The sequence below is a fragment of the Myotis nattereri genome (genome assembly GCF_964212035.1).
Source record: "Myotis nattereri genome assembly, chromosome: 10".
Taxonomy (NCBI): Eukaryota; Metazoa; Chordata; class Mammalia; order Chiroptera; family Vespertilionidae; genus Myotis; species Myotis nattereri.
The window spans coordinates 13,553,773-13,578,968 of NC_138085.1; the positions used below are offsets into that span (position 1 = coordinate 13,553,773).

At 44.0% G+C, this 25,196-nt stretch overlaps 1 long non-coding RNA gene across 1 annotated transcript; it reads left to right on the forward strand.

Annotated features, from left to right (window-relative positions):
* Positions 1-10,353: 10,353 nt before the first annotated feature.
* Positions 10,354-23,553, forward strand: LOC308525984. Its single transcript, XR_013996504.1, has 5 exons — positions 10,354-10,387; positions 12,531-12,655; positions 15,067-15,140; positions 15,418-15,522; positions 22,006-23,553. It is a non-coding gene; the product is annotated as an uncharacterized lncRNA (long non-coding RNA).
* Positions 23,554-25,196: the final 1,643 nt, after the last annotated feature.

Consider the following 25,196-nt stretch of genomic DNA (forward strand, 5'->3'; position numbering starts at 1 on the left):
TGAGTTGATTTGAATTTTAGTATTTGATTGATTATTTAGTGTTTTTTTTTTTAAACAATGCTTTTATCCTAATTTTAACAGAAATAATAAAAACAATATATAATGATCTCAGTAGCTAGATATATGTTTTAACATGTAGTGAAGATAATGGTAGGGAAATAAACATTTCAGTTATTTTCTATATCATCATTTTTTTGCACTGTTCTTTGTCAATTTCATGGTAATGTTTAAACACTTGAGTAATTTAATTAGTTATTGCCGAGAAAATTCATGACTTAAATTTAAGGGTATAAGAATATATTAGCACATGATTATATTTGGTTGCAAAGTGTTGAATAAATAAAAATCAAGTTCATAGTGAAAATAGAGAGTACGGGAAAGGAAAAAAAAATCTAATTTGCTGTCATTGCACATGCTTGGGTTGCTGGCTTGATCCCCAGTAGGGGGCATGCAGGAGGCAGCTAATGAAAGTTTCTCATCATTGATGTTTCTATCTACCTCTTCCTTTCTGAAGTCAATGAAAATATATTTATATATGTATTTATATTTCATAAATTTATATATAAATTTATATGTATATTTATTTATATGTAAACTACATGTATTTCTAACTGATTATAAAAAAAAGAATAGAAACAAATAAAAATTAGTAATTAAAGGGACAGAATTAAGCATTTGCTCTGCCTTTTTAGGAAGCCTTGCAGTTCATCTCCAGTTAATAAAGGAAAACCCTTATTTAAAGTAGAATTCCAGCTAATAAATATAGAAGGACTGGTAGAATTTGAAAATCGCTATTCTGTGTAACCTCTTACTCCAGTGTAACCTCTGATTCAGACAAGGATTGTAAATGGGATAGTAATGCCATTGCGTGAAAGGTGTTAGCATGGCACCAAGGTGTCACCCAAAGTGAAGAAATAAATGCATCTCTACTTTGAAGCTGCATGTTGTTCTCCACCTCCACAACCTGGTGGGTTACCATCACTGATAGGGGACAGAGGACTCTTTTATACCTACAGCTGTAATGTGGCATGGAGACATGATGTCATCTACTCAGTTTTCTTCCCCCAAATATTTGATATGAATATGTAGACCTAACTTCCAGTTATAGGAAGTATGGGGCCTAGAGGATCAGTTTGTAAAATGAGATGAGGAATGGGTGGAGGTATAGATGAAACAAGAACCACCAGAAATTGAGAATTATTGAAGCTGGCTGTTGGAGATTTATTATGTTACTCTGTTTCCTTTGTATATATTTGAAATTTTCTATAATAAAGACTTAAAGAAAAAACCACTATGAGATACAATTAGACAAATCCAGAATATGGGATAGTCTACATTCTGGTCTCCTTAAAGAGTTAGTCATGGAGAGAAACCAAGATGGCAGCATAGGTAAACACTGGAGTTTACTGCCTCGAACAACCACTTCAAAAATACAACTAAAAGACGGAATGGACACCATCCAGAACCACAGGAAGGTTGGCTGAGTGGAAATTGTACAACTAGAAGGGAGAAGGAAAGAGAAAAGCATACCGAGACTCAGAGGAGACGCAGTATGGCAGTAAAATACTATGGTGCGGAGGTGCATGCGGAGCGGGCTGGCGGCTGAGGGCATGGTTGTCGTTTTCAATCAGGAGGTAGTCTCAGGCTCTGAGCTCCGGTTCCAGGCAAGTCTCTAGGGACCCAGACTCATACGGGAGAAGCGGGACTGTCTGGCATAGGTCAGAACTCGAGGGCAGCTTTCTCTCCGAGGTGCTTGCAGCGATTACCAGGACATTGAGAAGCAGAGCCTCTGAGGGCTGGACTGAGAGCAGCCATAACTGCTAGCCCCACCCTGTTGATCCCGTGGGACCCGCCCCGCCTAAGCCCTGCAGGGAAGATTTTGCTGTATAGCATCAGGCAAAGGCTAGATTAGCACCTCCCTAGAGATCCAGGAGCCAGGAAACCCAGAGGTCAGAGTGGAACCATCCAGTTTGCAGCTCCGTGGAACCATAAAGGACACACTCAGGGGGCAGACTCAGTGAGCACCAAAGCCCCATTGAAGCAAGTCTTGCCCCAGAGGAGTGTGTCCAGCACAGAAGTTCTCCCACTGCAGACACAGCTGATACTCACAGCCAATTGGCCTGGAGGTCAATTCCTCCCAGTGATAACTGCAACAATCAAGGCTTAACTACAACAAGAGTGTTCACAAAGACCACCAGGGGGTGCACCAGGAGTCTCCTCCTCAGGTAATTGGGGAGGCTGAACCACTGGGCCCTAGTGGACACTCAGCACAGAAAACCACTTTATCAACACAGGGAAGCATAAAAATGCGGAGACAAAGAAGAAGGACACAAATGACAGAAATGGAGGAAAGCAAACTACTGGATATAGAGTTCAAAACCACACTTTTAAGGTTTTTCAAGAATTTTCTAGAAACTGCCGATAAACTTAATGAGATCTATAAGAAATCTAATGAGACCCTCGAGGTTGTGATAAAGGACCAACTAGAAATTAAGCATACACTGACTGAAATAAAGAATATTATACAGACTCCCAACAGCAGACTCTCTAGCCTTGATTGCAAGAATCAAGTCCACGATTTGAAATATGAAGAAGCAAAAAACATCCAACCAGAAAAGCAAAATGAAAAAAGAATCCAAAAATACGAAGATAGTGTAAGGAGCCTCTGGGACACCTTCAAGCGTACCAACATCCGAATTATAGGGGTGCCAGAAGAAGAGAGAGAACAAGATATTGAAAACCTATTTGAAGAAATAATGACAGAAAACTTCCTCTACCTGGTGAAAGAAATAGACTTACAAGTCCAGGAAGCGCAGAGAAGCCCAAACAAAAGGAATCCAAAGAGGACCACACCAAGACACATCACAATTAAAATGCCAAGAATAAAATACAAAGAGAGAATCTTAAAAGCGGCAAGAGAAAGACAGTCAGTTACCTACAAGGGAGTGCCCATACGACTGTCAGCTGATTTCTCAACAGAAACTTTGCAGGCCAGAAGGGAGTGGCAAGAAATATTCAAAGTGATGAATGCCAAGAACCTACAACCAAGATTACTTTATCCAGCAAAGCTATCATTCAGAATTGAAGGTCAGATAAAGAGCTTCACAGATAAGGAAAAGCTAAAGGAGTTCATCACCACCAAACCAGTATTATATGAAATGCTGAAAGGTATCCTTTAAGAAGAGGAAGAAGAAGAAAAAGGTAAAGATACAAATTTTGAACACCAAATACACATCTATCAACAAGTGAATCTGAAAATCAAGTGACTAATCTGATGACCAGAATGAACTGGTGATTATAATAGAATCAGGGGCATAGAAAGGGAGTGGACTGGCTATTCTTGGGGGGCAAAGGGGTGAGGGGGATGTGGGAAGAGACTGGACAAAAATCGCACACCTCTGGATGAGGACAGTGGATGGGGAGTGAGGGAAGTGGGTGGGGTGGGAACAGGGTAGAGGGGAGTTATGTTGGGAAAAAAGAGGAACAAAAGTAATAATCTGAACAATAAAGGTTTAATTAATAAAAAAAAGAACAGTAGTAGAAAGCAAAAAAAAAAAAAGAGGCATGGAGGGGGAAAAAGGTGGGGCCTATTGTAGGTTAAAAGAGACTAAAGGACATCACCAAATGCAATATATTTTGCACCATTTTGAATGAACTTTGATTGAGTCCTGGTTCTAGAAAATTGTCTTAAAAAAACATTTTGGGGAAAATTTGAAAAAGTTGCAAATGGACTGAATATTAGGTGATGTTAGAAAAATTTTTTCTTAGGCAAGATGATGGTTTTGTGGTGTATAGGAGAGAATATTTATTTTGGGGAAATGCATGATGAAGTCATGATGTGGGGGATTTTCAGGTAGTCATCATCCCCCAGTCAAATCCCTCACATGCACATAAGCAGATATGGCATATTGGTAACCACTGTTAGATTTATTTGTTTATTTTTAAAACATTTTTTATTGATTTTAGGGAGGAAGGGAGAGGGAGAGAGAGAGAGAGAAACATCAGTAACATCAATGGTAAGAAGAGAATCATTGATCGGCTGCCTCCTGCATGCCCACTACTGGGGACTGAGCCCGCAACCTGGGTATGTGACCTGGACTGGAATCAAACCCAGGACCAGTCCGCAGGCCGATGCTCTATCCACTGGCCCAAACCGGCTAGGCCTTAACAACTGTTAGATTTAGATGAAACAGGTGTTCACTGTATTATTTCAACTTTTCTTACTGAATATTTTTAGAATAAAAAGTTTTCGGGTGGGGGAGAATATATCTATAGCAGTTGAATTAATTATTGGGCTATTGACAAGAGATTTCAAGACTTTTTGACTAATGTTAAATTCCTTAGTGGTAAGCACTGCAATCTTGGTACCTGGACATTGCTTTTTTGTGTTTTCCCCCATTAACTGTTTCCTGATGAACATTGTACCCTTCTAACAATATACTGGGAACGATAAACTGAATTATTCCTAAACTTGAGGGCATGTGTAAAAGCATTTCTGTCCAGGAGTGTTGAAGCCAGTGACCATTTTTTTAAAAATATATTTTTATTGATTTCAGAGAGGAAGGGAGAGAGATAGAAAGATAGAAACATCAATGATGAGAGAGAATCATTGATCGGCTGCCTCCTGCACGCCCCCTACTGGGGATTGATCCCGGAACCTGGGCATGTGCCCTTGACTGGAATCGAACCTGGGACCCTTCAGTCTACAGGCTAATGCTCTATCCACTGAGCCAAACCAGCAAGGGCCCCAGTGACCATTTTGATGATATTTCCGCCCCCCCTGCCCCCCCGTAACCATATGGTTAGTGTAGTTGTGAAAGTGGCATGATGATATCCAACAAGGGTTTTTTTTTAATATGTATTTTTATTTTCCAGAGAGGAAGGGAGAGGGAGAGAGAGATAGAAACATCAATGATGAGAGAGAATCATTGATTGGCTGCCTCCCGGGGATCGAGGCTGCAACTCAAACATATGCCCTGACCTGGAATCAAACTGTGACCTCCTGGTTCATTGGTCGATGCTTAACTACAGAGCCATCCTGGCCGGGCTCAAACTCATTCTTTGCTTCTATGTTTCCATCTTAAATTCTCCAAAGGATGATTGCATGTTTACTAGATTCCATGGATGTGCAGTTAGATGAATTGTCTCTTTTGTCTCCGTTATCTTAAGACTGCTTGTAAATAGAACGATAAGATTTTTAATTTCAGTCCTTTTGGTCTGGAAAACATATTGTTCTTTAGTCTTCTTACTATATGCGGGAAGATATTTTATATTTTGGTTAGGAATCAATACCAGGTGTATGTGACTCAGATTTAGTTAAACAAATAAACAGATAACTAAAATGCTGTATGCAGATGAATTAAAATGCCACATAATACCTGTGTGTCCACAGTGTGGTGAGAGTCAGGGGACTGGCTCTGAAGGAAGGATTTCTCAAAGAAGTTGCTGATTGAACTGGAAGTTGGTAAAAGAAGGGCATTCTAGGCAGAGCGAATCAGCCAAACTATTTATGGAAAAACATGATGTTTTTAAGTTCAGAATGGATGTACACAAGGTTTGGGTGTGGAGAGATGCTTGCAGGTGCTGAGTGGATCCAAACTGAAGGGCCTTGTTTGTACCTGGGAACTTGAAATTTAAACTGTACACAGAAGGAGCCTGTCAAGGATGTTAAAATGGAAAGTACATCTTCAGTTCTGTATTTTGAGAAGATAGGACTTTGGTGGCAATGTGTAGGATGTGTAGGATTGGCTGGAGAGTAGAGAGACTGTTGTCAAGGATACTGTTCTATGATAGTTCAGGGGAAAAAGATTGGCTCTGAAGAGAGAAGGCAGAGATGAGAGACAGAGCTGAGGGAATGTGTAAGTCCTGAGACATCAGGAGTAAGGGAGAGTATGAAAATACTGTTGGGGTGGGGTGGGGATGGGAGTGGCCCGGAAGAGATTAATGCGGGGAAAGGAGGACCTATGTAATACTTTCAACAATATAGATTTAAAAAATAAAAATAAAATAAAATACTATCTGCTTTTAGAGACTGGGAGGATGGGATTTCATAAAAGGAAGCTGAGTCAATAATAGGTACATGCCGGTTTTTCCTAAATTCAACAACCACAGATCAGACAATTCAATTTAAAACTGGACAGAGGGCTTGAACGGACATTTCTCTAAAGATATGTAAATGGCCAATGAGCACATGAAACAGTGCTCAGCATGTTTAATCATTAGGCAAATGCAAATCAAAACCACAGTGCGATACCATGTCATACCTACTGAGATGACTGATTTATTAAACAATGAAAAAAATAAGTGAGGATGTTGAAACTGGAACCCTGTGATTACTGGTGGAAAAGTAAAAAATGCCACTGTGGGAAACCATTTGCTGTTTCTCAAAATATTAAACCTAGGCAGGGTGGAGGGGATGAATGGGGGATAGAAAGGGACATCTATAATAATTTCAACAATAAATTTCAAGATAAATTAGGGGGGGGGGAGTTAAACCTAGAATCACCATATGATCCAACAATCCCCCTTTTGATTATATATACACAAAAGACAAAAGCATCGATCAGATGCTCAAACCTCAGAGGGAAGGTAGGGGAGGGTGGGAGTAAGGGATCGAGGTCAACCAAAGGACTTGTATACATGCATATAAGCATAACCAATGGACACAGACCCAGGGGAGTGAGGTCATGAATGGGAGTAGGGTCGGGGCAATGGGGGGATAATGACATATGTAATTCCTTAATAAAAAAAAATGTTGAAATAAAAGGAAAAGATTTGAAAGTGGGGACTCAGTCGAACACCAGTGTTCATAGCAGCATTATTCACAATAGTTGAAATTGGAAACAAACCCAGTGTGTATGGAGAGATGACTGGATATACAATATGTGGTATATGCCTACAATGAAATATTTAGCCTTTAAAATGAAGGAAATTCTGAGATGTGCTACCACATGGATGAACCTTGAGGATGTTATACCCAACATAACATAAATACTGTATAATTCCACCTTCATGGGGTACTTTGCTTTGAATAGGTAAATTCATAAGGACAGAAAATATAATAGAAGCTGAGGGAGGGAGAAAGGGGGAGTTGTTGAATTGGCAGTTTCTGTTTGGGATAATGGAAAAGTTCTGGAAATGGATAGCATTGAGGTTACACAACTTTATGAATGAATGTATTTAATGGTACTGAATTTGTACACCACGAAATGGTTAAAATGGTAAATTTTACATTATGTATATTTAACCACAATTAAAAAACCCATAAAATACCATTAAATAATTTCAAGTAAGTGATTGTTAGGCATGCTAGTGAAAGTTGAATGGCATTTCCTAGTTTATGTTTTGCAAGATGAAAGGGAAAGTTTAGTTTTTCTAAAGATATTTTTCTGACTGTCTAAGAATGATAAGATCATTAAGAAACCTGTAGGTTATGAATAGCTCTTCTGGTAATCTTTAGTTTTATAAAGGACATAAGGTCAATACAGGTTGAGCCACGGTTTGAGGTCACTTTTGTGGCAAGGCTTCTAGCTAGTTGATTTTTAAATTTTTGTCTACTCTTTTCTTAAAATTTATTTACACACATACTTTATCTTATAATATTTATCATTCATTTGTTTAATTTTATTTTACCTTTTTTAGTTCCCATGGTGCATGTGTTGAGCTGGTGAGAAGGTAGTATATAGCTATATGTCATTATTATTTATTTATTTATTTTTAAAATCTTTCCTTTTGAAAGTATTATATATGTCCCCCCTTTTTTATTGTCCCCTTCTAGCTCACCACAATTCTTATTTAGATATGATTTGTTAATAGGCTATTATTTAGATGCAATTCTTAGATAAGCATTTTGTTTTAATTTTAGGCATTTATCATATCACAGGGTAAGTCTGAAAAAGCCTACAATAAGTTTCTTTTTGGAATTTTATTGAACTTTTTGATTCCAAATGTATACCTCTTTTTTTGTTGTTCAAAACCAAATGAATAATGGTGGTTTTGTCTAAGCATTTTTATATTATTCATTAAAGGAAGAGTCCACATCTCTTTCCGTAGAAGGTGCTGTGGAGACTGTGGAAATGACAACAAAGAGCCTCAAATCTCGTGGAGAAAGTGCTTTGGAGACTGGAAATGACAACAGAGGATTTAGAAGATCACTAAAGTCATTTAGGTGTTTTGATATTCCTTTCATTTTCCAGCATTGTGATTACTTAATTTTTAAAATGTTTTAATTGATTTCAGGGACAGGAAGGGAGAGGGAGAGAGATAGAAATATCCTTGATGAGAGAGAATCATCAGTTGGCTGCCTCCTGCACACTCCCTCCTGGGAATAAAACCAGAAACCTGGGCATGTGCCCTGGTCAGGAATTGAACCATGACCTCTTGGTTCATGGATTGATGCTCAACCACTGAGCCACACCTGCTGGGCCAGCATTGTGATTTTTTTTTCATATTCTTAGATCAACTGAATATGAAAATGGAACTTGAATTGCTTTAATTGAATTTTTTTATTGTTTAAAGCAGCGGTTCTCAACCTGTGGGTCGTGAGCCCTTTAGGGGTCGAATGACCCTTTCACAGGGGTCGCCTAATACCATGGGAAAACACATATATAATTACATATTGTTTTTGGGATTAATCACTATGCTTTAATTATATTTAATTTGTAACAGTGAAAGTGGGGGTCAACATAACATGAGGAACTATATTAAAGGGTCGCGGCATTAGGAAGGTTGAGTTTAACACTGGTTTAAAGTATTACATATGTCTCCTTCTCCCCTCATCGACCCCTCCTTGATCACTCCCACCCCCCTAATTACAAGGAGGCATGATTTAAAAAATCAATATCTGTTTCTTCTTCTCGGGATTGGGATTATTTACTGAATTCAGACCACCACCAGAAGGTTGAGTCTCACCTTTTGAACAGATCTTTATGTCTGAATCTTTTGGAAAGTTTCTCAGATGAAGGATGAAGACTTGTCACAGAATCTTAGTCTGGATTCTTCTACACTTCTCTCACATACCTGCAATCTTTTTCCTACTTCACTGGGTCTCTGAGGAGCCTAAATGGAATACTCTGATGGGAGAAGGAATTCATTCACTTGTTGACGCCCCTTGTTCAGTTGGCAAGGTAAATACTGTGTGTAGAGTGAAAACTTCCAGGAGTGCTCAGGTGACTCAGACGTTGGCCTTAAGAACCCAGAGCATTGTTTGCAAAACCTAGAATTGTTTGAAGATACTGGCTATGTAAGGGCTTGTGAGTCATCTTTGTCCTAAGATCAGTAGGAAGTCAGGAAACATGGTAAACACTGGGGGTGACCCGAAGAGCATTTCATGTTGACAGGCTGACTGCCTGCACTGTGGTGGAAGGTCTATAACAATACCTGCTATGCTGTAACAATACCTACATTCTAGTAGTGCTTACAGTTCAGAGAACTGCAGTTTAGCTACATAAATTGTCAACCAGGCCAGGGAACCATGACCCCCATTAGTGATGAGAAAACCTGTCAGTGTGTTTCCAAGACCCTGACGCTTGGTTTGCTGTGGGCTCTCTGCTGCACTTGTGCTGTTGCCTTCGGTGTCTGTCAGGTTCCTGGTGGATCTACGTTTAAATGGTGCTAACACTGCACTCTCACAGCCTGGCCAGCACTCTGTTTAACACTGAATTCTAAAGGTCACACACTTGGGTATTGTGACCGTTGATAATAAATAAAATTGAATGGAATAAAAATACCAACATCTGAGTTAATATTACAGAACGTTTTCTAATTTTTGTGATCTTCCTTGAGATAAAGAAGTTGTATTCTGAGACATGGCACTTTTAATTTTTTTTTTTATTTCTCTTAGGACAAATCATTACTATCGTGAAAACTGTTTTATAATGAAATGATTTCCAACCCTAATCATGGGCTCTGGTATTTTTTACATATTTTATTTAGTTTTAAAACTTCACAGTGAATTAACTGGTATTTCCCCATTTTCTGGAAGAAAATATTGAGGCTCTAGAGATGGTTTGTTCAAGATCAACAGCCAATAGGTAATGGAAGAGAACCGAGATCACAGTGTTTTTACAGTAGTTTCACCTGCACAACATCTGTCTAGCAAAAGTAGTTGAGGTTGCACTTACAATACTGGGCACAGGAAAGTCCAGAAATAGAATAAAGGGGCTCTGGATTTGATTATCTTTTTTCTCATAAGTGTTTTTAAATGGGAAAGTTCTATTGATGATTGCTAACTGTTGGGGGTAAATATTGGAATACCTTCCTAGTTATTTGTATTTTATATGTTCTTGTTGTTGTAGGGACTTAAAAATGGAGTTTTACTTAGATCATTACTGCAAAGATTACACAATGCTTTTCAGAACAACTGAAGAAGTATGCACACTTGATCAAGGTAAGCAACTGTGTCATTAAAGGTTTTGTGAACAGTATGGTGACATTTGCTTGTATTTCGATTATGTTTGGACTCTATGTTATAAACTCGCTTCTAAACAACATCAAGTACAGGCCAGCTGATGGGGTGTCAGGTCCTGTCACTTGTCTTGTACTCTCGTTCTTGAGGTCCCTTCCTTCCTCTCAGCCTCTCTCTCGCATTCTGTGTGTGTGTGCGTGTCTCTGTCTGTGCCACTGACCTGTTGTTCTGTCTGGAAGCTGAGTCCACACCCTTTTCCTTACCACTTTAGCAAGTCTTGGTTTTGGTATGTTCTCCACTTTGTTCTGAGAGTGTTTTGATCTGAGAAAAGATACGGCATATCGTGCTACTTTATTGTAACTTCTAGACATAAGCTGTCAAGTGCCTTGAGTGGGATAGATTTCCACCTTGACATTCCTGATACAACGATTCTAGTGTGAAGCCATCAAGGTTAGCAGCAAGAGTACTAAGCCCCATTGACTTCGGGGCCTCCTGATCCCATGTGTGCTCTGTGACCTGTCAACCTCTAGTATCGCCAGGTCCCTAAGCATTCTCTACGGGCAGACCGAAGGATCTTTTGAAAATGTCAATATGATCATGTCTCTTCTGAAAACTGCCAGTGGTCTCCTATGGCCTTTAGAAATGAGTCCCAAATACTTAGCGTGTCCGTCCAGGCCGACCATGATCCGACCTTAGCTCCTATTGCAGTCTTGTCTCTCCCTCACCCCTTTTCTGTGGTCACACTTTGAGATCCTCATTGGCATCACACTCTGCCAGCCCAGCTTAGAGCTGTGCCATGCCCTGTATCCCGACGTCTCCCTCTGGAGTCGGTGGAAGGCTGGTGTACTTTCCGGCATCTCCCATCTTTCCCCTGTCTTGCTCTCTGCTCCCATTGTTTTTTGTTTTTGTTTTCGTGTTTGGTGTTGTTGTTGTTTTGCAATACCATGAAATGCTACAACCTTGTCCACCCTCAGGAGTTTTAAGGATCTCATTCAGTGTGGAAGCTGAGAATTATAAGCAGCAGAATAGTGATGCAGCTAACAGTAGGGACTTGTCTTTCTCACAAAAGAACAAGTCCACAGGTAGGTGGATCCAATATTGAATTCAGCTGCTCAGTGATGTCAGGGTAAGCTCCCAGCATCAACGAGAGGAAAAAAATCCTCTCCTCGCTATTGTGCTTTATATCAGGGAGAAACTTAGTGTCTCAGAAATCAACTATGAAACTCTGGCGTGAACCCTTGGGCAGAACGGGCCAAATTGCAAGGGACATGGGGCAGTTTAGTGTCAAAGTGCTCCCGAAGGAGGTGCCTCAGCCCAGGAGGAGGTGGTGAGGGGAAGGGCAGTGGGGACGTGTCAGATGGAGAGCTTCCTGTTTCTACTGTGATCACTGAGGGCCCCGTACATTTCTTCTGTGTGGACTTGTGGAGGACAGGTGTCCCGAGATTCAGCGATGACTGTTTCACAACAGTTGCCTAGTGTTTTGAAGTACACTGTCTCATAGGGTCCATATTATCCACATAGAACTGGTTAAACATATATGTTTTCATTGATCTCAGAGAGAGGAAGGGAAGGGGAACAGAGAGAGCAGGGGGGTGGAGGTGGGGGCGGTGAGGAGGCTGGGGAAGGGGAGAGAGAAACATCAATGATGAGAGAGCATCATCCGTCTCATAGCCCCTAGCGCGCAACCCCAGTATGGGCCCTGACTGGGAATGAAACGGGGATCTCTTGGTTCCGGGGTCCACGATCAAGCACTGAGCCACGCCAGTCGGGCAGCCACATATCAATTTAAAATGAAACTTTTTTTAATTCAAATTTAGTAAAACTTAAAATTCACTGAGACATTTAGGTTTCTCCTGTTGGATACCTGAGGAGTGTTGGCTTGGTGTATTGACCAGCTAGCTGGTTTTCCTTGAAAGCAAATATGAAATGAAAGAAAGGAAATGTGTCTCCCCTCAGAGCAAGAGTACTGCTCACATGAGAACGATGAGCTTTGGATGAGTGGGCCACAGCACTGAATGGATCCCTCTTGCACAGCGTGCCTCCTTTTGAAATACTCACCAGTGGCATTCCTTTGTCCTTTTCTGCTTAGAATTTTCTGACATGGTGGTTTTCATTTTAATTATAGATTGTTCCCGTGGTGGTGGTGTCAGTGAACTATGGCCCCTCGGGTAGAACCAGGGCTGTGTACCTTGTTTCCATACCGTCCTGTTCCAGTGGAACCATTTCCTCTCCCTAAGCTGAGTTTGACTGGTGAGTTAAATTCTGGGCTCATGGAGGAAGGGAAATGATTCAGGAAGTGTTTAGTGGAGGGAGTTGTTTTGAGTTACTCCTGTTGCAACCAAAGCAATGCTCTTGCTATCCCTAGTGATTTTAAGTATGGTTGAGAGCTAGTCTACTGGTTGTTTCTGGCCAAATAGCAAATGCATCTAAACAGCGAGGGAAGTAGAATGCCCCCCATTAAGTAATTTTTCCTTTCCTGAGACCATTTCAAGATACAAATTGGCACTTGGGAAAGTTTAGAAAGATATGATTGAGTCTGGCCAGTGCTGCACGGTGGTCGAGCGTCCGCCTGTGAAGCAGGCAGGAGTGCACAGTTGGTTTGATTCCGGGTCAGGGCACAGGCCCGGTTGCAGCCTGGATCACCGATAGGGGTCGTGAAGGAGGAAACCGATCCATGCTTCTCTCTCATGGTTTACGTTCCTGTCTCGCCCTTTCTCCCTCCCTGAAATCAATCAAAGTGTATTTTTTAAAAATATATACTGAGTCTAGCCCCGGCTGATGGGGCTCATTGGATGGGCATCTCCCCTTGCACTGAAAGGTTTCCGGATCAGTTCCCAGGGAGGGCATGTGGCAGGGTTTTGCGGTCAGTTCCATGTCGGGGTGGGCACGAGGCGGCTGGTGCACCTCTCATCTGTGTTCTCTGCCTCTCCCTTTCTCTCTCTACTGTCTATGTCTATATATTGGAGGTATGATCCTTGTGTCAACCAGAACCTATACATGAAGCAAAATGAGAAGAAACTGTCACTTCTGGTAGTTTCACTGCTGACAGTTCACCAGTGTGAACATTCTGGTGTATATATTTCCAGATTTTATTTCCCCATTTTATCAGTGTATACGTAGTTATCAGAGGAAATTAAATGTTTCAAAACTTATTTTAAAACTGTATTATACAGTGAGCACCTTCCATGTCAGCATATATGTGTACGTGTGTGTGTGTACGTGTGTGTGTGTGTGTGTGTGTATGGAATTATGTATATGTACGTGAGAAGACATGGTCTACACGTGTTTTTAATAAACAACCTTATTTATTCAAAAGGAGTATTTAACTTAATGGGAAATAGTCTACATAAATAGGTAGGTACTTTTAGAAATTATCCTTATTTACTATTATAAATGTACAGTTGGGATGTATTCCTCTGAATTATTTAAGATAATCGCCTAGAACTCTTCTGACAGCACGAGGGAAGGCTTCCAGCGCAGCCAGTAGCTGGCTCCATAATGGCTTCAGGTACTGCCTCGAGCCAGGCCTGGCCAGGGCAGGGCCTCTCGTTGGACCAGGCTCTGGCCCCTGAGCAGGCCCTTCCTCTGCCTCCGGAGAGCTCTGGAGCTCTGGGCGTGGACCTGGAGCAGGAGAAAGAGACACATTGACTCACACTCCTGGCTTTCCTGTGACTTAGTGCAGACAGGAAAGATGCCACCGCCTTTAAGGGAACTCCAGCCCATGAGCCTGCCCTCCCCCGATGATCTGCCCAGATGATCATTCCGCCTCACCTTGTTGAGTTGCCTCGGTGGGCTCAAGGTGCTGCAGCGCCAACCATAGATTTTGGGTGTGGCCCACCAGGTTTGGGCAGGGGAATTGACGGGCACCAAGGCCTGCTCTACCTTGAAGCAGGCGGAAGGAAGGGGCTGCCCCAAACCCTGGACGTGGTCCAGCCAGGTCCCCACCATCGCAGCAAAGGCCCTGGGGAGAGGCAGGTGGGCAGCAGATTCTGAGTCCTGCTCTTTCCTTCCAGTCTGCCCTCCCATGGTACACTTGTTTAGATATGAGCTTCTGTGCAGGTCTCCCATGACCACCCATGGGAGAGCACCATGGTAACCCCGGCCCTTGTGTGGCTGTCATGGTTGTAGCAGTTGTGGGATCCAGCAGGTTTAACACGGAGTCTGTGTGAGACTCTTCTTCCCACTGGCAGCTCACCTAAAGGTCCAGTGCACTGCCCACCCCCACCCTCCAGGCCCTGGGCATCTGGACTGAGGACTGAGACAGGCTTGTGAGCACCCTGCTCACCACAGGCCTGTTCTGAGCCTGGCCACTGTGGTCAGGGGAGATGGATATGGAGAGGGGCAGGCAGAGCGGGGTGGGTCTGTGGGGGGGAGGGGACTGTGAGGGACCAATCAGCACAGCGTCCCCTCTGGGTCTACAAGGCCCGGGACCCCACCCACTGTCGTCTTTGACTCCTATCCTCCTGGAATAGAAGACTCCAGAGCCCAGGCCTTTCTTGGGAATCAGATGATGTATAAGATTAGGGTTCTGCCAGGCACTCTCCATCCCCCACCCACCACAGTCCCCACGATGCTGACTCTGAGGGCCCTCCTTCTGGACCCGGAGACCACTCACTTTATGACTTGGTCCTGTGATGTGTCAGCCCGGTCATTCTAAACAGGTGTGCATCCAGATGGAAAAATCACTCTGATGGCATCAGCCCTGGTGGATGGTGGACACGAGCTGCAAATGATGGTGAGCGTGACTGCTGGACCCAATGCCCAGAACTGAGGCCCAGGGATTGTGTCTGCTTCATTCCTTGAGTCAGGCTAAGTGTCTCCAAAAGTGCGTGCACATTGTCGAGTAAAGAAACTCCAACCAGGAGCATGCCATACATCTGAGTGGGCCTGGGCCCCTGCTCTCCCCAGAAATCCCCAGTGTGGTTACACCAAGGACCAGGACCGGCTAGGTGAAATCTCACACTGCTTAACAGGTTGCTTTGCATGTGCTTTTCCAACCTCTGATGCCACAGGCCGCTGATGGGTGTGTCAGAGTTCTTTCCGTGGGACAGAGTGAAAGAATTGCCAACAACAACTGCCGCACATCCAGCTACCCTGTCTGCAGAGCCAGGGAGAAGGTGAGACCTGCCATGGCTTGTCCCCACAGCAGTGCTATGAGGTCCCCCCCCCCCCAGCAACCCACTTTTCAGAGGAGCATCCTGAGACTCGGGAAGATGTGGTGACATTTTCATGCCTCACAGCTAGCAGTGGGCAGAGTCACGAGTGTATGCTCACCGAGATAGAAGCTCGTCCAGGAACCGTTGGGCTCTGCAGAAGGCCAGCGTGGAGACGTGGGGGTGATTCCCCCTGGGAAAGCTGGTACCGTGGCCATGGCAAGATGAGGGACAGGACACAGTTCACACGACATTTCTCTCTCTGATATTGCTACAAATATGTGAGGAGCTTGTCTTTACCGTCCCATGTAGCTGGACGGGGGCGGGGGGTCCTCATTTCTTTGTCTTGGGGCAGTGGGACACTAGGGAGAGTCCTGGGAGGGTATCTGTGGAGTCCCCAGATTGGAGTGTGGGTTCTGGGCACTGCCAGGTTGTGTTGGGGTTTTGGGTGTAGAGACCCTCGAGGCCAGCTCTCACCTCAGACAGGCACTGGTCTGTGTCGTCAGCCTGATGCACCTGCACCCTGACCCCGTAGGTGGTGTAGTCGGGTCCATGGGCCAGCACCTCAATGATGTCCTCCTTGGAGTTCTGCAAAGACAGAGTGGGTACTGAGCCAGGAGGCATCAGGAACCTTCCACCCAATCTGTGGTCCTGTGTCATGGCAGACCTAGCCTATGAGGACAGTGAGGATGTTTCTGGCAGCCCTGCTGAGCTTGCAACAATTGATTTGTGTCAAGGTGTAGCCACAGTGAAAGCCTGAATGACTGAGGAAAACTCTGTCCTTGTTGGGATGATATGGAGTTGGGTCAGGCCACAGCTCCTGAGCTGGCCGCACTGCAATGGTTTGTCGTCCTCTGTGAGGTGATAGGTTGCAGAGAAAAGTATTCAAGGCCTTTATCCCTTCCTACACCCCTAACCCCCACCCCCGCTTCCCCCTCCCCTTTTTTTTCAATACACAGCACTATCAAGTGGGATGATGTGTATAGCTTGGAGAAGGTCTGCAAGGACAGTCGGGCTGGGGCTGGTCCACAGGATACTTTGGGCAGGGATTTCATCAGTTGAAAGGAGCATGAGGCAAAGAGAGCAACAGATGCTTTCTCTCTGATCCCAAGAAGCACAGGAAGAAAGACTGCTTTTCTCCCCTACCAGGGAGCTGGTCAGGAGGATTGAAGGTGCAGATCACTTTGGGAGTGGGCCTGTGAGAACTTGAGGCCCCAGATTTGAGTCTGACTTCTGGTCCCACCCCAGTCACCTCAGAGTCCTAGGTGTGGGCCAGCTCTCACCTCAGTTTGGCACTGGATGGTTTTCCTGTCCTGACGCACTTGTCCTTTGTACCCGTTGAGGGCATAAGTGAACCTGTCAGCCAGCTCCTCGACGTGCCCTTGTTGGAGCTCTGCAAAGACAGAGCCCGCTACCGGGCCAGGAGGCATGAGGGGCCCGGGCATTACCAGTGGGGAAGATGCCCACCACCCATTCTGCTCCCCAGATCAGGCAGAGAGGGGCATCTGCAAAGACCTCCAGGCAGGGAGTGAAGTTGATGACCCCTTGAGCACCCCTGCGATTTAATAAGTGGGTAGCAGAGCTCTGACCCCAGCACTCGGCTTCCCTTCCTGTGAGCCATGACCTGGGCAGTGAACATGACACACCCTCCAACACCCTCCAGGCTTCTGACACTTACCAACCTGCTCCTTAGCCCAGGTTGAGCATCCCTCATCCCCCGCTTTCTTCACCTCACCATCCCGGACACACACACACACACACACAAACACACACACACACACACCTGGGATGAGGGGTAAGAGGTGTGGGCTCCCCAGGTATGACCCCCAGTTGGCGCACAAGTGTGAGCTGAAAGGGCCTGCCCTTGGTTACCTGTGTGTGCCTCGTGCCAGAGGGCGAGGGGTATCAGTGGTGGCGCTTGCGCCTGTTTCCCCAGCAACAGAAACATCTCTTGCCCTGGACTTTCTTCTTCGCAGAGTGTCGGAAGAACTGGAAGCAACAGAGAGACATCCTGGTCTCCTGACCTTCTCCACTCAAGTGAGCTGGAAAGGAAGTTGTCTCTAGAAGAGGCATGGGTAAACTTTTTGACTTGAGGGCCACAATGGGTTCTTGGCAGGCTGTAAGATAAGCATGGATAGAGTGTTTGTGTGAACTAATGTAAATTCAAAGTAAACATCATTAAATAATAGGGTGCGGTCTTTTTTTTTTTTTTTTTTAGTTTTATTATTTCGAAAGGGCCAAATCCAGCCCGCGGGCCATAGTTTTCCCATGGCTGTCCCAGGTGCTGGGACTTGGAGTGTCCCATGGGGTAGTGGCTGTTGTGGTCGGGAAGGGCTCATTCCAAGGGTGAACTTGGGCTTGTCAGGTATTTAAAACGCTTGGAGGATTGGGGTTCCCCTGGGCCTTGCTCTGTGGGGGCAGCCAAGGAGTCACTTTCCCAAAGGGTGGGACTTGGCCAGCCCCTGGTTCCTGGGAGAAACCAGGAGAGTGGAGAGGCTCGATCAAGTCGCCACCTGGGACCAAGAGCCCCAGTGAGAGACCAGTAGCCCCCGTGTGGGCTCCTTCCCTGTGCGGGGCTGGTCCCCTGTCATTGTGGGGCAGGTTGCATGTGCTCCCTGGACCTGGAGGAGTGTTGGCTGCTGAGCTGACAGGAGGCAGCTGGGGACAGAGTTCCCGCCAGACCCCAGCAGGGCCCCCTGTCTATTAAGCCAGGAAGTGAGGGGTCCTGCTTCTCTGGGGCTTGTGTCTCAAGCCAGGGGACAAGACGGATCTGTAGTCCCCAGAAAGTTAACTACCTGGTCAAATAGGGTGTATGTGTGGGGGGGTGTGAGCAGGGGAGGTTGGAGAATCGAGCTGAGGGAAGGGAATGGGCATGGGCAGAGCTTATTCCAGGCCTAGGAATATGTGTCTAGGAGGGTAGTCACCACGTGAGCCCATATACAACTTGGTGTTTATTTAGCAGTGGCTTCAGTGCAAGGATTATGATTAAATTGTGGTTGGTTGGTTGGGTGGGTGGTTGGGTGGGTGGGTGGGAGGTTGGTTGGTTTGGTCTCAGAAGAAATAAGAGGTAGAGACAATTGTCAGTCTTTACTTAGAGCCCAGCAGTGGCCTGACTGGGTCTTGGCTGGTAGGGCCTATCCTTCTCAGGATGAATTTGGAAGTATTCTGAGAGAGATGGCAGCACTTCTCCCACCTGTGAGCTGAGGCTGGTTTCCTTGCTGCCTAGCAGCTGGCTGTCCGAGGGGCTTAGTGGTAGGAATGATTCACACACAGCTCCCTTCCTCACTGGGGAGAATAGGTGACATGTGGCTCTCAGTCCTTGCACTAAACTAATGTCAGGTTGGGGCAGACCCTACATGGAAGTATTTCAGCTTCACAAACCATTTGAGTGAGTTAAATAACAATTCTTATGTTTTTTTAATTTTTAAGGCAGAAAATACAGCCACATTTTAATTTGATGTTTACAGGAGTTGATTTTTACACCCCCAAAATTGGCTTCAGCTGAAGTTTTCCATACCTGGGAAGTTACTTGTTGAATTTTAATAAAAGTGACATATGGTGCTCAACACATCTGTATTTTCTGAGCCTTTTCACACCAATACAAAGAATATGCAATTGATGTTTTAAAAAGATAATGCTAAATTTACTAATTTGGGTTATAGTACAGTTACTAAGAAATGTTTAATAGTATCTACCAAAATGTTATAGGATAAGGTTTATAGAGGTTGTATATTTTTAAAATGAGTAGTATTATAAAACTGTGTTTACATTTTTGTGAAGTTTTGTACCACAAAGTTTAAAACAAGGAAAAGTTTATTATTGCTGAGATATTTAGGAACATTGTAGAAATCAGAACCTACAATTATTTTTTGAAGCCTTTGAAGAAACCTTATTTAAGAGGTCTAATTTTACCCTCATCCTATAGATGCAGCTAGGAGACCCAGAAAGGGTAAGTGAAATCCCCAAGACCACAAGCTATTAATAGCAGAGATCAAATGAGAACCCAGGGCAAGTGCTCATTCTATTTTTCCTGTCAGCCTCTGTAGACCCAGTTGAGGTTAGAACCATAGAGCTGTGACTTAGGAGATCTGAATTCTTTAAAAATCTTTTCTGTATACATATGTTTCTCTTAGGCGTCTTGATAGTATTATTTAATTACTAGAGTCCCAGTGCATGAATTGGTGCACATTGAAAGGAAATTAATTAGAAGAAATATTGTAAGATCACTATTTGCCCTTTCTCAATAATAGAAGTGTATACCAAATTCACGATCAACAATGACAGATGGAAACACATGCAACTGGCGCCAGAGAGATAGATAGATAGATAGATAGATAGATAGATAGATAGATAGATATAGATGTAGATATAGATATAGATATAGATATAGATATAGATATAGTTATAGATATAGATATATAGATATTTGCTTACTTAGACCTGCTTTCTGATTAGGTAAACTTTTTCCAGCTTGGTGAAGTGCCCCAATTTCTTTTTCAGGATATTGACAGCAAAACAGCATAAATACCAAAATGAAAGCAGATTATTATTGTGCATCATGCAGAGATAACAAAGGGAGAAATATTTAACTATAACCCCGTTTGACTATATTCCCTGCAGTGAGAAAACCTGAAGTCATGTTCAGGCTCTACCATTTCTTGCTTTTCAGTTGGGTCAATTTTTAAAACATTCTAAATCTTCATTTTCTGGCTAATGAAATGAAAACAGGATTCTACCGAGTCTCCTCTCTACCTATTCCGGGACTTCAGTGAGGATCAAATGAGATGAGGCACATGAAAACACTTCAAAGACATTTGGTTAAAGTGTAAAATGTTTGCACCTGGCTATAAAGCAAGTGGGTGAAGAAACTCCAAGGAGGCTAGTCGCTAGGGAGAGGAAGCCTGGCATTACTATGTGACATCATTACCTGGTGCCCACAGCCACCATTTCTGTGCTGGGCTGGCCTGTGGGCTTTGTGCCATGGGTTCGTGGCCGGGCATGTGTCCCACTTGGGAAAAGCGGAGTGTTGCTTGTGGACTCTGGGTGCGCAGTGCCCTGCCTCTGTAAAGGGCCAGTTCAGGTCACAGCAGCTCCAGTATTGAACGTCTGCCCCTGGTGGTCAGTGCTCTTCATAGCGAGTGGTCAGGTGGTGGAATCCTTAGCACATTAGCCTTTTATATATATGGATTTGCAATAAGAACGGCAAAAACCGTTTTTAAAAAAGTTACTGTGGCTCATGTCTGAAGTTTATCAAATCTGAAACTTTACTGTAGATATCAGCCTTCCAATGAGGAATTCTTCAAATACAGCCTGAGCTGTGGACCCTGAGGCATCCTACCTAGGAGCCTCTCTTCAGGGTTGCTGACCCGCCCCATCCCCTACCGTGCCTCCAACCCCTGCCCATTATTTTTTCCAAGCAGACCCAGCATCTCCAAAGCCCAGTGTTCTCATTCAGGAGCTGTTGGAGTGCAAGAATGCATTTTAAAGGATATTTCACAACGCAAAGCACTTTTTAAGCTTCTCAAAGATAAGTGGATGGTCACTGAACATGGATGCAAAATGCATTTTACACCAAAAAAAGTTACTTAAATGTGTTTTAGAAGATTTTTTTCATTATCAAAATAATATAGGATCATTAGAATTTTAAAAAGAATAGTATAAAGTAAAGGAAATCACTTCTTTCCACTATCCAAGGTTAACCACTGTCAACATTTCAAAGTATTTCCTTTTGTCTTTCGTACATTTATATATCTAGATACCTTTTTGAGGTGATACTATTAATTCATTTATATTAATATATGTTGTATTGACTTCAGAGAGGAAAGGAGAGGGAGAGAGAGAGGTAGTAGTAATATGAATGATGAGAACGAATCATTCATCACCTGCATCCTACATGCCCCCTACTAAGGATGGAGCCCCACGTACTCTGACAGGGACTCCATGTATGACCTCCTGGTTCATAGATCAAGGCTCAACCAGTGAGCACGCCACCAGGGCAAGATGATACTATTTGTTATGTGTGTATCCTGATTTGTTTTCTCTTAGTTATGGTGTTTTCATTCCACTGCATCTATAACCACTTTTTCCCCGTTTATGAAGGCACTGTTTATTTTTCCCAGCTTTATTGAGAAATAATCAATATACACCACTGTATAAGTTGAAGGCAGACAAAAGGATGGTTTGATTTGCCTACATTGTGAAATGACTACCACAGTGAGTTCAGCTAACATGTACTGAAGATGTGACAAACCAAAATTGAAATCTCTAATGTAATTTGGGTTATTTTTTCTTCAAAGTCAAATCTACAATTGTTACTATTGCAAAAAAGAGCTTGTACTTGGAACTAAAGTGCAGGGTGTGGTGGGTCTGCAGGCTGGGGCTCTACTGCCCTGGCCCCTTGCACTTGAGCCCTGTGCCTATTCACATGCAGATCCTTTCTCCTTCCAGACTTCACATGAGGCTGGTGATGGATGTGCTGCCCCTGCTGGACGGGTTCCACAGTCTGTCTTCCCACCACGGAGTGTCAGAGGTGAGAGGCCCCTGTGTAAGGCTGTGGAGCATATGAAGTTCAGAGTCACTTGTGTCTCAGCAGCTCTGGGGGTGACCTCAGCATCAGCATGCGCAGAGCCTATGCTGGCCTCCAGGGTGTGCTCTGTGCGGGTCCAGCTCACCCACAGCTCCTCTCTCCCTGGATTTCAGCCACCTTCCTGGTCCTTCTGCTAGAAGCTCTGGTTCTCTCAGAACCTTACACTCCTCTCCACCCATGAGCTGTGTGGCAGCTTCATATAACAGGATGGTTATCAGGGAAAACTGGCAAGAGAAAAAGAAGAAAAATAATCAGGAGTCGCCACAATGCTTTGGAGTCCAGGGCCTGGCCAGGAGAGAAGGGGGAAGGGTCCAGGGCAGCCGCCACTCTGGCTCCAACAGGCCCCTGGTCCAGTCCTCTCTGAGTCATTCCCGTCCTGCGCACAGAGCAGTGCTAAGACTCACTGTCTTCAAGACAAATCAGCTCACCACCGTGCTGGTCACTGGTCAAGTTCTCAGTTCGCTCCCCACTCAGCCCACTGCTGCTCTCTCTGGAGTCTGCAGATAGTATTCTCTCTGAGACCACGGTTGTCATCATTGGGTGGACAGCTGGCCATTGGTCTGCTCCATCTCGGTGGCTCCAGAATGATGTGTTTTCTTCTTTGGAGAAGAAGAAAAAAGAGCAAGAGTATGGGTCTGGACAGAAAGTAGCCTTTCTGTAGAAATGCATGGACAGTGAGTTTTTTACTCTTAGTACTTTGAAGTGCTATGTGGATTGGCATGAGGTACTTTTGTTTTATTATTCTTTCTGGATGTTCTCCCTGAAGGTGACTGAGTTGGCTGGCTGCACAGGTAAAGGAACAAGAGGGTGAGTGTGCTGCCCTGGGTGCCAAGTAGCAAGGAGTTTGTGCTGTTCTGCATTTCTGAGCCTCTCTCACCATGTGAATCAGCTCTGGCCAGAGGCAAGGACAGCCATGAGTGGCTGCTCCAAGTCCATCCTGACTCCACTCGTCTGTCCCACCTCCACACGATTGAGCTGTGCTCATTGCCAGCTAAATCCACAAGCCAGGGGAGCCCTGGAGCCCTCAGTCACTGTGGGAGAGGATGAGCATTGGTGGCTCCCTGGCCCACATCATGGACCAAAAAGAGCAAGATTTTATGGGGTACAGACACTGAAAAGGCCTTCATGACAGCCCTACATTATTACCCTAATGATACAGGTTTGGATGGACAATTACAAACTCCCTACTTGACCATAGAGTAAAGTATGAAACCTTAATGAGTGACACTCCGTCTCTCATCTTCATTTCACCCCTTAAAATAGGGATGTGTTGATTTCATCCACCAGCATTACTTCTTCCATCTTGCATTCAAGTTGACAGGAAAATTGGAGCCATCTATGGAAGGAGAGAGCATATGAAGACAGGGTATTATTTTTACCTTAATTTTGAGCACCACTCTGTTGAGTACAAAGAAAAAAATTATTTATCTTTCCAGACCTTTAACAGAGCATAGGTATCTTTTCTACAGTTGAGATCTGCAGATGATTAAAAGGCACGTGCTTCCAACGACAATGCTGCCTTCCTTCATCCTTGTCCTTGGGAAGTGTCACCCTGGGCCCTGTACCCTGGTCCCAACCTTGACACCGAGAAGTGAATCTGCTCTGTCGACAGGACCCTGGCCCAGTGTTCCTGGAATGGCACAAAAGGCCCATCCTTGTCACTTGGTGGATGTGGTTTAATGAAGCAGAGGGTCACTGTGGGAGGATTGCACTACCTGCGTTGTGTTTTGTGAGATGGTTAAAAGGTTTGAAGCTCCTTTAAGAAACCAGGTGGCACAGTGAAGGAGCTGTTCCCCCCAGTGATCGCATTAGAGGTGGCTGAGACACAGCAGCTGTATTAAAAGCTGTGGAAGCTTCATGATGGGATGAGAACTTAGCTGTGTAGGTGACTGGTCTGGATGGTGGCCCTCAATCCCACTGACCACCAGTTCCTGTGGGCAATTCCTTATACTCAGCCCTGACCCCAATGGGACCTGCTGGACCAGATTCTCTGGGGCAAGACAACCAAATCTGGTTGTCGCCCCTTTTATTTTTTAACCTTTTAAAATTACAATTGTAGATTCCCATTATTTATAAGAGATAAGACAGAGGTGGCCCATGTAATCTGACCCGGTTTCCCTCAATAATATCTTATTAAAATCTCACAACCAGGATATTGACAGTGACCCAACCAGCCATGTAGAGCCCATAGAAAACAGCTCTACCTGATTCTCCCACACCCAGGACAGTGCCTTCTATTTTTATTTTTTTTTTGGTATATTGTTATCACAGTAATATATACACAATGAAATTTACCATTTTAAGTATTTTTCAGGGCACAGTCCAGTGGTGGTAAGTGGTCCTTAACACAACTTAACAATCATATTGTTGTGCTGCCCTTACCACCATTGGCTCCATCACTGTTCTCATCTTCTCCAACTGAAGCTCTGTCCCCACTAAACAGCAACTCTGCATCCACTCCCCCATTACTGGTGCCCTCCATCTTACCTCTATGACTCTGATGGCTCTAGGGACCTCATGTGAGTGGGATCACACACTATTTGTCCTTTTGTGACTGGCTTATTTCATTGAGCATCATGTCTTCAGGGTCCATCCAGGTTGTAGCATGTGCCACAATGGCCTATTTTTCTAAATTGAATATATTGGGGTGAGATTGGTAATGAAATCATGTAGCTTTCAGGTATACAGTTCGGTAATACATCATCTGTATGTTGAATTATGTGTCTCACCGCCCTCCCCCCGACCCAAGTCAGGTCTCCTTCAATCACAATTTATCCTTCCTAAACCCTCTTCTACACACACCCCTCTCTCTCTGATAATCACCAAACTGTTGTCTGTGTCTATAGGTCTTTTCTTTGCTTAATCCCTTCACTTTTCCCCTAGTCCCCCAACCTCCTCCCCTCTGACAGTATTCAGTCAGTTTTCTGTATCTATGAGCCTTTTTCTATTTTGATTGTAGTTTATTTTGTTCATTAGATTCCACATATAAGTGAAACTATAAGGAACCTGTATTTCTCTGACTGGCTTACTTCACTTCACTTAGCATAATACT